Source organism: Podarcis erhardii, assembly GCF_964252035.2.
Source record: "Podarcis erhardii genome assembly, chromosome: 17".
Lineage (NCBI taxonomy): Eukaryota > Metazoa > Chordata > Lepidosauria > Squamata > Lacertidae > Podarcis > Podarcis erhardii.
In genome coordinates this window covers 9,339,028-9,353,500 of record NC_138515.1, presented here as the reverse complement: position 1 = coordinate 9,353,500, position 14,473 = coordinate 9,339,028, and the positions used below count along the sequence as shown (strand labels likewise).

The window sequence follows — 14,473 nt, the reverse complement described above, 5'->3', positions numbered from 1 at the left end:
GGCCCTTGCTAGGGCCTAAAACATGATTCTTCAATTAAGAGGATCAACAATAATCAGTGTTGGATTGTCTTTTAATCATTGTGGTTCTCCCCCCCCCCCCCCAATGTTTTCAGCTGTTCTTATTTTTATCTGTAAGCTTTTGTTGGCTTCTCTCAGTGCTGCACAGGTTGGGGCAACCTTTCCCAGGTCAATTTGGGCAGTGTGGCATCTTCCAAGGATGGGGAATTGCTTATAACACAAGCATCTGTCAGAAGAGAAAGAGTGCACTTTTCTGGAGCCTCAAGATGCAAGGATTCCCAGCCCAGACTGCAAACCCATTACCATGAGGAAGGAAAGTGATGCTAAATTGTAGCTCATATAGATGTATGTAGGTGCCTCCTGTCCAGCTCTCGTGAGATGTGCTGTTCTGCAGAACAGAGAGAGATTGTGCAGTTAAATGAGGACCTGAAGCTTGAGATACAGAGAGATTTGTGCTTGCCTATGAGACATGCTTTCTCAAGAACAACCAACCCCCGAGTTCCTTGTGCATAATAGGCTGCATGGAGGAACCGTCAGTGAAAGGCTGGTGAAACTGATCCCAGGGGCACAGTAGAAGACAGGACTGCCGCTTTACAGGCCCAAAATATATGTTAGAGGTCTACTTCACACCCACGCTGCCATGGCGTGCTGTAAATGCAGTTCACAGCTGTTTCTGATGAGCTTTCTCGGAATTTTCCTCCCAAAAGGTTCATTTGTGTTCTTATTAACAAAAATCAGCAACGTGTGTTATGGGTTTTTTGGGCAACGCCAATAACTGGCAGAAGCCGAAAGAAGTTTCAGTAAGTGAAAATGTTGTTGGAGACTCACGATTTCATTATATCTGTGACCTGGAACATATTCCCACCCGGAGTCTATTCTGGGGTGGCCTCAGGGTATACGAGAAACCTGGCAAGTGGCTTTCTTATATATTACGAGCTAATAAAACAGTTCTCAGATTGTATCATCGTAACCACAGCATTATTTTAGACACAACTTTTCTCCCACTTAGCAGCCCGCAAAGCAACTTACAATTAAGAAACACAATTAAGAAAAAAACAAGATACAGATATATAAAGAAATCAGTTTAATAAAATCATAATAAAACAAAAGACATAGTTTATATGAATTAAATAGGGAACAACGGAGTTTTCCCTACACAGGCATTTAAGTCTCCGGCCAACATTATAAGACAAGTGAAAAAGGCGTTCAGTAAAAAAACATCAAGTCTGTTCTTGGGATCCCCAGCGTAGCTCCAAGGGCACTACAAGGCCCATCAAGACCCCCCAGCCCCTACCAATTTTTAATAACGTACTAGGGTATTTAGCTTAGGGGAAGGTTGGCTGATACGTGCTGCCTGCTTTTTTATTTGTTTTGCGGGATGTAGGTGTTTTAGGCTTGGGGGGAGGTTCTGGGCATTCCCATTTTTTCTTCTGTGAAGTGGGTTCAGTGGAGCATGAAAAAATTTTGGACTTGTATAATGATACTTCAGTTACCTTTTCTGAATCCTATTCCCTATTTAGGATTCCTATTTAGGAATCCTATTTAGGAATCCTATTTAGGATTCACCTTTTCCTTCCTTTTCATCCTTATCTCCCTCTTCCCTCCTTGTTCATTCCCCTTGAATGAGTGCAATCCAAACTCCTCAGGGTCTTCTACAAGTTCCTAGATGCATTTCAAATGCATGGGTCAGACTAGAAACAGGGATGATGAAAGTCGAAGCTCATATTAGTCTAACATCAATATATAAGTGGCTAACTCTGAAATTGCTCCTCCAAGGAATAGCCCCATTGATTCAGTCTGGCTGAAGTTTAAGCAGTCTTAAACACTCTTCAGAAACTGGGCCTTGCTCCCCAAACCCTCATAAGTATGGGCCTGGGCCAAGCTAGATCTGTGGTTAGGCAAAGAATCATGGACATAGAGAGACAACGGGACTGTACAAGGGTCCCCAATTATAAAATCATAGAAAACGGGAGATACGTAGCCACTCCAGCAACATATCTCTATTGCATCACATCCAGAAACGCAAGAAGGGCTTTCACTCTTGCTAGTAGCCCAGCACTGCCCTCACCTGTTCTGGAAGGCTCCTATAGAAGAGTCCCATATGCACAGAGACTTTGCGCCTGCCCATTAGGGGAAATAGAAAGCCCCGAACATATATTTTTTAGATGTCCCTTTTATGCTGAGATTCGTAGAGACACCATTGACCTTTTGCTGAAGAGGCTCGCCGATCTTTCAGACAAGTCTAAACTTAATTCTCTCCTCTTAGGCAAAGATCACAAGACGACCTGGCTGGTAGCCAGATTATGCGCCCAGATCATCCTCTAGAATAATATAGCTTACTAGGGAAAAGCTGAAGCCGCCCTTTGGGGCGCCTCAGGGTCAGTTTTTATGGTAGCCCAAATCTCCGTTGTACATGTGTATGTATATATCTCAATTTTAACTCATGAGCTATTGCTGCAATCTGCTCTAATTGTATATTTTATCTTTATGAATGCTGTTTTTATTGTTTTTATTTATTATAAATTATCTATCTATCAGCATCTCATCCTTCAAAGAGAACAGGGGATGGTTGTGTTAACGTCTTTATGGTGATTCATGTATAAATAATGCTGCGTTGTGTGTTGGGAGAAGCTTTCTGAAAACACAGTGTGTGTGTGTGTGTGTGTGTGTGTGTGTGTGTGTGTGTGTGTTTATATATATGAAAAAGCAACAGAAGATGGCAAATAAGTCTTTTGCACAACTGGCAACAACCTAAAGAGGCATATCCTATGTGGTGTATAGCTTCCTACTGTGGAGGAAACTTCTACTGATCTGCTTTAAATTATTCTGAAGATGACCAGCCTGCATTTCAATATGTTGGAGCAGGTGAACTCTGCATTGCCCTAGTGTAGGGTTTGCGGACACAAAAATTGTTGAGCTTTTTTTGGTTGCCATATTTCAAGAGGTAAACATGCAGAACATGTATATATATTTTAAAACCCAAAATCCCGAACAATTGCTTTAAAATGTAAAATTCCCCCTGGATGGGCATGTAGGACCCCAAAAAGAGGATATTTCTGGGAAATCCTGGATATATGGCAACCCTATGCCTAGTGCCACACCTGCATGGCCAGAGGGTTGCTCTCTTCCAGTAGGTGAGGGGGTGGCTGTGATGATCTCAAAACTCTGAGGTTGTCAATTTGGCACATTAGTAGCACAGTGGTCGGTTCAGAGCAGACCAAACAAGTTGCTATGGGCAGCTGCAGAGATTCTACGGGGAGGAGAGCAGTGTGAATGGCAACGAACCACACGGCACGATGAGCATGTTATGTGGAGCCAGCTCGCTTCTGAGGGCATAAATACCAATTTTGACAAGCACAGAATCTCCCTTCTTCTCTGAGCCATCCTCTCCTTCCTCATCTCAATTTGTTGGCATGGATTTGTCCATTGTACAGGAACATGCTCGCATGTTGCCAGTCCTCTATGCCAACTTCTCCACAAGAGGCTGTGTGTCTGTTCACCTCCCTCCCTTTTAACTCTTGCAAGTCTGGTTCTGGTCCCAAAAGCCAGGCCAAATCTGCAGCAGCTCCTCTGGCCCGTAGTGATGCACCACCACCACCTTGGAGAACTTGCACTTCTCATACTTGACTTTGTACACGTTGAAGAGACCCGAGGGGCTGTTTGTCACACTGATGCCCAGCTCATGCAGGCAGATTCCCATGAAGGCATCTTCCATGTTAATGACCCTGATGGTCTTTGCTACCTGGTAGATCTTCTTGGCCAGATCCCCAGAGAACACATACCCTGGGCCTGCGCAAAAGGGCGGGTAGGTTTCATTGGGGTACACCTCCCGTGGCACATACCACTTGTAGGCCTTGTCACGCACAGGCTTTGAATTCCTGTAGATGTACCCTGTCATGTAGTTCTTCTTGGGTGGCAGGTGAGGCTGCAGCAGGTGGGACACCATGTAGTTCACATTGAGAAAGATGTCACTGTCTGCCTTCACCACGTAGGTGGCATTGGGGCAGAACTTGCTTATCCACTCCATGCCCATCAGAGTCTTCAGGGTAAGGTTGTTGTAGGTATCCAGGAAGTCCTGCTGAATAATGTCTTTGTGGATGGAACTCTCCTCTTCCAAAAGGGCCTGGAGCGGGTATCTAAATTTTGGGTGGACACCCGTCAGAAAAAGACGAAGAATGGAAACGCCAGGCACTGAGCTCTCGTTGCCCCACGTCTGCCGGATGGCCTGCCTCGTGGCGAAATCCTGGGGCTTAGTTATCACCAGCAGGATCAAGAAAGGGCTCCTCTCCCGGCATTTCTTTGGCTCGTTGAGAAGGAACTTATAATCAGTGGAATAGACAACCTCCAAGGGATGCCGCTTGGCCACTGGTTGTGGTGGGGAAATCAGACCAGAGGGCTTGGTCTCCTTTGTCCTCTCCCATTCAAATACCATGGCACTTTTACGATCGCCTGCGGAATCTGGGCCGCCCTTGAGCGGCGAGGAAATCATCACAAGAGACTCCCATTTGTTCTTCGCAACAATTAGGAAAAGTAAAATAGAGCAGAAGAGGACCACAGTGAGCAAATTCTGCACCTTGGTCATGAGCATCTTCCTGGCACCTTCACCTGCAGACTGTATGTGGGTGGGGGAGAGATCCTGGCCAGCTCTGTCCCGTTTCCAAAGGCAACCTGCAAAAGAGAATCCCAGTGAAAGGGAGATGAATTCTGTTCTCTCTCTCTCTCTCTCTCTGTGTGTGTGCGTGCGTGCGTGCGTGCGTGCACACAAGGGGAGCTTTGGGTATAAGGCTGGGCGCACATAGAATCAGTCTGTCAAATGTCGACACACTCAAGACCTGCTCATAACACCTTCCTTCTTGCCCTTGCAATCTGTTTCTGGAAGGAAAATATGCACTCTCAGGGATTGGCATTATTCACTCAATCCATCTATTTACAGATCCATTGGAATCCGAATAAAGTGTTATATGAGTTTGTGGGTGCCAGACTCCTGAACTCCTGGATCCAGTAAGTGTTAAAGGAAAACAAAGAGAAGGGGCTCTGTCTGGGACAGCAAATGAGTGGGGCCCCTCCCCCAGCCTCCCCCAGCTAGAAAGACAAAGTTAAAGTGTGGGGGACTGTGGTGTGAACTAGAGGAAAAGTTGCAGGCTGGAAAGGCACAGAGGTAGAGCATGATGTTTGATTTCTGCTGGGATCCACAGCTGGGACTACGGGAGAAACAATAACTTCTTGGGGTGATTATGCTCCGGCCCTCTCCATCATAGGCTCAGGTTGTATATATGTATGTGTCAATTAACCAAATAAAGACCACACAGTCTCCACTGTGCCTCACTTCCAAAAGGAAACACAAACTCTGGGTAAAGTGCCCAGCTGGGTGTGTGCCAGGGTGCCTGGTAAGCTGAAAAGCTTGCACTGATGGAACAATTGCCATAATGCTATGTGGAATTCCTCCAAATTAGGTCATAAAATTTGGACTGCACTGAAAAAACAGCAGCATACACAAAAATTCAGCAGGTGCAGGAGGCAAATTGAGCAATAAAGGTAAAGGTACCCCTGCCCGTGCGGGCCAGTCGTGTCCGACTCTAGGGTTGTGCGCCCATCTCACTTAAGAGGCCGGGGGCCAGCGCTGTCCAGAGACACTTCCGGGTCACGTGGCCAGTGTGACGAAGCTGCTCTGGCGAGCCAGCACCAGCGCAGCACACAGAAATGCCGTTTACCTTCCTGTTATAAAGCGGTACCTATTTATCTACTTGCACTTAAGAGTGCTTTCGAGCTGCTAGGTGGGCAGGAGCTGGGACCAAATGACGGGAGCTCACCCCGCCGCGGGGATTCGAACCACCGACCATACGATCGGCAAGTCCTAGGCGCTGAGGTTTTACCCACAGCAATACAGGTAGTCTAAATCTCAACATGTTTAGAGCGCTACGTTATTCATCTGAAACAGGAATAGCTTACACGTTGTACATGTGATGCTAAAATGTGATGCTAACTTATTGAGGTGATTATGCTGGGACCCTCTCCATCATAGGCTCAGGTTGTATATATGTATGTGTCAATTAACCAAATAAAAACCACACAGTCTCCACTGTGCCTCACTTCCAAAAGGAAACACAAACTCTGGGAAAGTGCCCAGCTGGGTGTGTGCCAGGGTGCCTGGTAAGCTGAAAAGCTTGCACTGATGGAACAATTGCCATTGTGCTACATGGAATTCCTCCCTGTATTTCCAAATTAGGCCAAATTATTATTATTATTATTACTATTACTATTATTATTCCTGTACAATTGTTATCCTGACATACCCCTTCTTGGTGGGAAAAGGACCATTCTTAATTTTACTCGCACTGGCAAAGCCTGAAAGTGTATTAACATAGTGGTTCTACCATCCTTGTGCTGGTGGAGCCCCTATGTTGGTGGCTCAAAGGGGTGGAGGTGGAGACATGGTGGGGTTGGCACAAAGCTCAGTCATGGAGTTACACTTGCTCAGAGCTTTCTCCCTCCCCCTGCCTTGTTATCATAAAGCTACAAAAGGTCGGGTACGCATTAGAACATTCACTTTAAAATCAAAGTCCAATTAGTAATAGTTCAATCAAAACCCCACCCCTTTCCCTTTTCTTTTTCGTTAATATCCACCCTGAAGAGAAGAATTCTGATGAACTTAGAAGCTTGCTCATTACTTTCAATCCATCTTAATAAAGGAGATTCTTTGCTGCCCTTACCCTTCTCCAGACTTCATTCTTGGCTCCAGTACAGATTGAGCTGACTTGCCTTTTCTGCTTCTGCACCAGGAGAAGCAACAGCTTTCTGCTGAATACGGAGAAATGGACCAGGCACACCTGTGATTGTTTCGGGTGGTTGCATGTCTTTCTTTCCTTCTTTCTTTCTTTCTTTCTTTCTTTCTTTCTTTCTTTCTTTCTTGCCAAAAAGCTAAACAAACAACTTCCCCTCAACAAAAACTCAGCAGCTGCCCCCGCCCCCCAAAATTCAACAACTGCCGCCCCCCAAAGCCACTTCAGCAACTTTTGTGTCCTGATTTTCGCTGTTTGAAATATGGCAACCTTAGACTAAGTCTCCTCCAGAGACAGTATAAAAACACAAGGGGCTGCCATATGAGAGACAGAGTGCTCAGCCCCCAGCCCACTCACCTGCATACATCTCCTGCTCACCTTTGGTGACCAAGCAAATGGTTTAATAAATACATGCCTGCTCTATGAAACACCTTTGCCATCATCTATTTCAAGGAAATCTCATTCAGTGCTCCAGGTATTTGTTCTCTCACTCCTTGAGGGACCTCTTAGTGGTGCCTTTCTACCCCTCTCCCATTCTCTTCTCTCAGGTGAGCACTTACCTGCCCGAGGTGCTGTTCACTCAAGGTCACCAGCTGCCTTTGACAGAATACTCCAGCTGCATGTCAGCTGCAATTTACCTTTCCCCGGGGAGGGTGTGGCACAAGGGGAAGGGACAATGCCTACGTCATCCAGCTAACACAGAGGGGAGGAAGCAGGGACTCTGCTTCCAGGAGAGTCTTTTTTCCAGGACCATTGAGGCACCTGGAAGGACTCAACACCTGCATGCCAATCCCATGCTGAATCTCACACACACACCAGAAAAGAAGAACATGCCCCTCAGAACCCAAAGCCAAGCACAAGAACAGGATGAAAGGGATACATTTATTTTATATAAATGTATTTTATATAAATGATTATTTTATATAAATTATATACATGTGCCAATGGGTGTTAAAATAATGCATACCCTCCGTCATTTCTCCAAATAGGGATGCCCTGTTCATTTATTTATTATTACTATTATTATTATTATTATTATTATTATTATTATTATTATTATTTACTACTACTACTACTACTACTACTATTACTATTACTATTCTATTTATACCCTGCTCTGGGTGGTTTCCAACATTTAATAATAAAATATTAAACATTTAAAAACTTCCCATTTCCGGGTCTCAGCAACATGGCAGGCGGACTGTGAATCTGACAGCTATGTCAGATTTGGCTTTGTGGAGTGAAGGGGAAGAGTGCGAGGGTGATGCGCCTCCCCCCAAAAACCCATGAGGAGCATTGGGATGTCCCGGGGTCCTGTGGCTCACTGATGGCGCTGCAGCTAAAGGAACTGTTAAGTTGTGGGTGAGCGTATCAGACAACACAGCGATTCTTCAAACAGCTCTTTTTTATTCCCAAGCCAGAACAGAACTGAACTGAAAGGCTTAGTCAGCCTGCTTATACAGAGCTCCAGTACAACGAAACTGTAACAATTTTCTAAAACTATCCAATCACTGAACGTCACTTTCGATTCCTTATTTGCATAACTATCTACAGTATCCCCCTGCTGGCCCAGGGTGAGAACTTCAGTACATAACAGGAACAGAGTAGCGGGGAGCCAAAGGCGCTGGTCAGCTAGGCACCAGTGCAGCTCCACAGAAGCAAAGCCTCTGATTCAGTCACAAGTGGTTACCTTTCCAGCATACTGTGCCAATTGGAAGGTGAGGAAATATTAAGGAATTAATTAATTTGGCTTATTTCGGCAAGAAAATGGGAGTGAAAAAAGGAAGTCCGCTCCCATTACTGGTGCTATAGGAACAAAATATATGTGTGGATGAAATTTACTTTGGAAGAGAAGTTAACTAATGAACAATTAGGATTAAAAGACTGCACCCAGCTTCCGTTTATGCCAATCTCAAGTTTTTTTAAAAAATAATGATGTTGACCTGAACTCTAGTTGAACTTGGACATAGCACATGGTGAGATTGAACTTGACTTAAAATGGAGGTTAAACCTGAGAAGATTATAAGGTTAAGAGTACCGGTAGTTTAAATTTTCTTTCTGGGGAAAAAGACTGGACTGACTCTCTGGAAACTATCTCACTTCTGTGAAAGAGTTTCAGGATCTACTTGACTGTTGAAGACGTTCAACTTAATGTGTGGCAACCATGCTCAGGGAAAATATATATTTCTTTGCCTTATTGTCTTATTACTGTGCTACATGTGTCCTGTTGCTAAGAAAGCATGTTACTATGTGCCTTTTCGCTATGCGTCTTAAGAAAATACAATTACTGCTGTGTTTGCATTCTGAGGTTGGAAATGGCAGAAGCAAAAAATCTCATTGTTAAAGCAAACCAGCCAGGCCACAATGCAAGAGAATATAAGATATGAATTGTATGATTTGTTGTTAGATTTTAAAAGAGAACTGTTTGATCAGTTGAAGGAAGGTGTTAACAAAGCAGCTGTTAAAATTCGGGAAAATACTAATTTAATGTCAGAAGCTGTGGGACAATTAATAGAAGCGAATGCACAAAATACCAAGGCAGAAAGGGTAGAGGGGCGGAGCTTGAGGAAAATACAAGGGAAGGTAAGAGTGGTCCAAAATAAAAATGGTACCTCATGTGAAATGATCTGGGAGGCTCTGACTGTGATAGAGCAGAAACAGGAAGGGAGGGCAAAAAGGATAAAAGGTTTATGTAGCTGCAATGTAAAATAATTACCGTAAGTAGGCCTGGAAAAAGATATATAAAGATTGGAAAGGAATGTGGAAAATGATTGTTGTTAAAAAAACCCTGAAGTTATGATATTGAGATGTACAGGTTTTGATGGACTTATTCAATGAAAGTCTTTGTTCCTATACTTAAGAGTGGACGCCAGGCCAAGACCAGCCATTTCCTACAGAAGGAAGAAGCCTCTGCCTAAGAAGATAAAGAAGATTGGCAAAATAAACTACTGAACTACGCAGGACAAATCAGTTAGCTTGAAACCCCAGAAAGAAAAAAAGACTTTGAATTAAAAGAGGGGGGGCAAATGTTTAATGCATATTTTTTAAGCTTGGTGTATAGATTTTTGGAGGGACGCGGGTGGCGCTGTGGGTTAAACTACAGAGCCTAGGACTTGCTGATCAGAAGGTTGGCGGTTCGAATCCCTGCGACAGGGTGAGCTCCCATTGCTCGGTCCCTGCTCCGGCCAACCTAGCAGTTTGAAAGCACGTCAAAGTGCAAGTAGGTGAATAGGTACCGCTCCGGTGGGAAGGTAAACGGCATTTCCGTGCGCTGCTCTGGTTCATCAAAAGCGGCTTAGTGATGCTGTACACTAGCTCCCTTGGCCAATAAAGCGAGATGAGTGCCGCAACCCCAGAGTCGGCCACGACTGGACCTAATGGTCAGGGGTTCCTTTACCTTTACCTATAGATTTTTACGTTAGCATAACTTCTAAAAGTTCTAAACTTCTAAAAGTCACTTGTAACAAGATGAAGAAGGTTTATTTTTTAAAAAATAAAAAGAATGAGACAAAGGAACTTTGAATTGGCTAACAAATCAGGTAAATGGCTGGCATGGCAAATCAAAAAAAGAACAGAACAGAATTCAATCAACAAAATCATCATGGAGGGTGAAGAAATAGACACTCCGAAAGGTATTAAAAAAGGATTCTTGGATTTTTATAGACATTTATATAAAAGAACAGAGAAGAATAATATGAGGAAGATAGAAAGATATTTAAAGGGGGGAAAGGTGCAGAAGATCCCGACAGAAAAAAAAGGTAGGCTGAATGCCCCAATAGAAATTGATGAAATAAAAGAGACTATAAAAGAACTTAAAAAAGGGAAAGCTCCGGGACCAGATGGATTTACAGCAAGCTACTATAAAGAAATGAAACACATCCTGTCAATACCCTTGAAAGAAGTTATGGATAATATTCTCAAGGAAAGGGAAATTCCAGAAACATGGAAAGAAGCATTTATTACATTTATACCAAAACAAGATTCGGATTTAACACAAGTTAAAAGTTATAGGCCTATTTCATTACCCAATACAGATTACAAAATTTTTGCAAGTATTTTAGCAAAAAGGATTAAAAAAATATTACAAGAAATTATTCATAAGGATCAAGCGGGTTTCCTACCTGGCAGACAGATGAAAGACAATGTAAGGAATATAATTAATATTTTGGAATATCTGACTGCCAGAAATGAGAAACAAGCTATGTTAATATTTGTGGACGCAGAAAAGGCCTTTGATAATATATCTTGGGGTTTTATGTTAAAAAAATTAGAATATATGGAGGTGGGGAAGGAATTTCTCAATGGAATAAAGGCAATATATACCGAACAGAAAGCTAAATTAACTGTAAACAATATGATTACAGATGAAATAGGGATAACTAAGGGTACACGACAGGGGTGCCCACTTTCGCCACAGTTATTCATCATGGTGCTGGAGGTCTTTCTAAAATCCATAAGGGAAAATGAGGCAATAAAAGGGGTTGCAGTAGGCCGGAATGAATATAAGGTTAAAGCCTTTGCCAATGTAGATCTGGAGGGGTTTGATAATGCTTTTGGGTGGCATGCATACTTGTGGTATGACAAGGTTAAAGTTCACAAATTGTTTAAAAACCATATTGTCAGAAGAGCAATTTTGATGGTCTGGACAAAATATAAGGACTTATTGGAGAGTAAGACTCCGAGGTGGCTCTCACCGGTGGAGGCCAAGGCACGTAAGAGACTTAACATGGAAGCCTATTGGCCTAAATATTGGGAAATAATTGAAAAAATTGGAGACAATTGGAGGTTGCTTAGCTTGGAAAAATTGAAAAACAAGGTGCGAGATTGGTTGCACTATGCTCAAATCCAGGAGGTTTTTAAAGTGGATAAAAAGGTTGGATTCCAGGTGGAAAAATCGAAATTAGAGACAGAACTGTTAGAGCCAAAAAATAAATTACTTTCGAGAATGTATAATTTGCTGCTTAAATGGAACACACAGGACGAGACAGTCAAATCCGCCATGATAAAATGGGCACAGGACTTGGGGCATAACATTATGTTTGAAGACTGGGAAAGGTTATGGAACACCGGAATGAAATTTACGGCATGTAGTGCCTTGAAGGAAAATATTATGAAAATGATATACCGGTGGTACATGACCCCAGTCAAGCTCGCTAAGATATATCACCTGTCTGATAATAAATGTTGGAAATGTAAAGAGGCGGAAGGGACATTCTTTCACCTCTGGTGGACTTGCCCGAAAGTGAAGGCCTTTTGGGAGATGATTCATAATGAACTAAAAAAGGTATTTAGATATACCTTACCTAAGAAACCGGAGGCCTTTCTTCTGGGCATCGTGGACCAGAGAGTACTTAAGAAAGATAGAACTTTTTTAATGTATGCTACCACAGCAGCAAGGATCTTGATTGCCAAGCATTGGAAGACACAAGATTTACCCACGCTGGAGGAATGGCAGACGCAGTTGATGGACTATATGGAACTGGCTGAAATGACTGGCAGAATCCGAGACTTGGGAGAGGAAACAATCGAGGAGGATTGGGAAAAATTTAAAGACTATTTGAAAAAACATTACAAGTTGTATGAATGTTAAAAAATGCAGTTTTTAGAAATTCTTGCTTCAGCATCGATAAATTAATGAAACGGAAATTAAGGTACAAGAAGTCAAAGGTGGAATGTTGAAATAACTTTATTATGTTTAAGTTAAAATATATAAGATTTGGGTCACAATAGTTTTGAAATTAGGTAACATGATAAAATGAAAGATACAATAAGCTTTGAAATAAGTTAACAAATTGCTGATATTTTGTATTACAGAGAATGCAGGGTTTGGAAGATGTGGGGAAGTCCAATAGTGTTGGAAAAAAGGAATATGGAAATTTGTAACTTTTCTACTGTATCTTTTTTAATTTCTGTCTTTATTTCTTTTTTCTGTATTTCATAAACTTAATAAAAATATTATATAAAAAAAAAATAAAGCCTTTGCCAATGACCTGGTCATAACGGTGGAAGAGCCTTCGGAAAGTATTAAAAATATACTTGTTGAGGTGGAGAGATTTGGCCAAGTGGCAGGATTTATACTGAATAAGAAAAAGACCAAAATAATTGCTAAGAATATGGATCCAGGCAAGACAGAAATAATACAACAACAAGTAGGTATAGAGGTGGTGAAAAAAGTGAAATATTTGGGTATTTGGATAACCCCCAAGAATATAGATTTATATCAGAATAATTATATACCAGTGTGGAATGGGATAAAGAAAGATCTGGAAGTGTGGGGACGAATGAAATTGTCGTTTTGGGGGAGGATTTCAATGATAAAGATGAGCCCGCTGCCAAAGTTATTATTTCTATTTCAAACGATTCCAATAATCAAGGGGACTGGGACTTTTAAAGAATGGCAAAGAGTGATTTCAGGGTATATCTGGTAGCGTAAGAAGCCAAAAATTCAGTTTAAGTTATTAACTGACGCTAAAGAAAGAGGAGGCTTCGCCTTGCCAGACTTGAAACTGTACTATGAAGCCTCATGTCTCTGTTGGTTAAAGGAATGGATAAAATTAGAAAACACAGAGTTGCTAGACATAGAAGGATTTGATAACAGATTTGGATAGCACGCGTATCTATGGGCTGAAAAGAAGAAAATCCATAAAGGTTTTGAGAACCACATTTTCCAAAGATCGTTGATAGAAATATGGGATAGGTATAAAAGCCTACTTGAACCAAAAACTCCACACTGGTTGTCTCCATTAGAGGTTATGAGTGTTAAAAAAATTAATATGAGAAAGAAATGGATTACATATGGAAATTTGATTGTTAAAGAAGGGGGGAAATGGAAAATGAAACCCTATGAAGAAGTAAAAGAGTTGGTATATGACTGGTTGCATTATTTTCAAATAAATGAAATGTTTAAAAAAGATCTTAAAGAACATGGATATGTAGGGAAAGATTCTAAATTTCAATTAGAAATAATAAATAATGAATATAAAATTCTATCCAAAATGTATAAGATATTGTTGGAATGGCATACAAAGGATGAAGAAGTCAAATCAGTTATGATACAATGGGCCAGAGACATTGGTCATAATATACAATTTAATGATTGGATAAAACTATGGAATGAAAGTATTAAATTTACTGCATGTACTGCATTAAAGGAAAATGTTATGAAAATGATATATAGATGGTATATTACACCAGTAAAACTAGCAAAAATGTATAAAACATGTAAGAAGTGTTGGAAATGTAAAGAAAAGGATGGTACATTTTACCATATGTGGTGGGAATGTAAGAAAGTGAAAAGCTTCTGGGAGTTGATATATAATGAACTGAAAAAAATGTTGAAATATACATTTGTTAAGAAACCAGAGGCCTTTCTCTTAGGAATTGTCGGAAATGAGATAAATAGAAAGGATCATAAACTTTTCCAATATGCAGTAACTGCGGCAAGAATATTACTGGCCCACTTCCGGGTTGGCGCCTCCAGCAGTGGCAGAGCTCCTCCGATCGGGAGGAACTTGCTTCGTGAAAAGTAGGGTCTGAACCGCCACGGCGAAGGCGGAGACCCACTGAAATCACAGGCAGAAGAAGCCTGTGAACTTGGGATTCGGCTGGCACCTTTCGCGCCTCCCCTACTCACAGGGAAACCCTGTTTTGGGGATCCAGAGCGACGTGGGGTGAGC

General features: G+C 41.9%; 1 pseudogene across 1 annotated transcript; it reads right to left on the bottom strand.

Annotated features, from left to right (window-relative positions):
- Positions 1-1,815: 1,815 nt before the first annotated feature.
- LOC309332685 (beta-1,3-galactosyltransferase 2 pseudogene) lies at positions 1,816-7,626 on the bottom strand (annotated as a pseudogene). Its single transcript, XR_014161629.1, has 2 exons — positions 7,358-7,626; positions 1,816-4,686 (listed from the first exon to the last, which is right to left on the bottom strand). The product of XR_014161629.1 is annotated as a beta-1,3-galactosyltransferase 2 pseudogene (transcript).
- Positions 7,627-14,473: the final 6,847 nt, after the last annotated feature.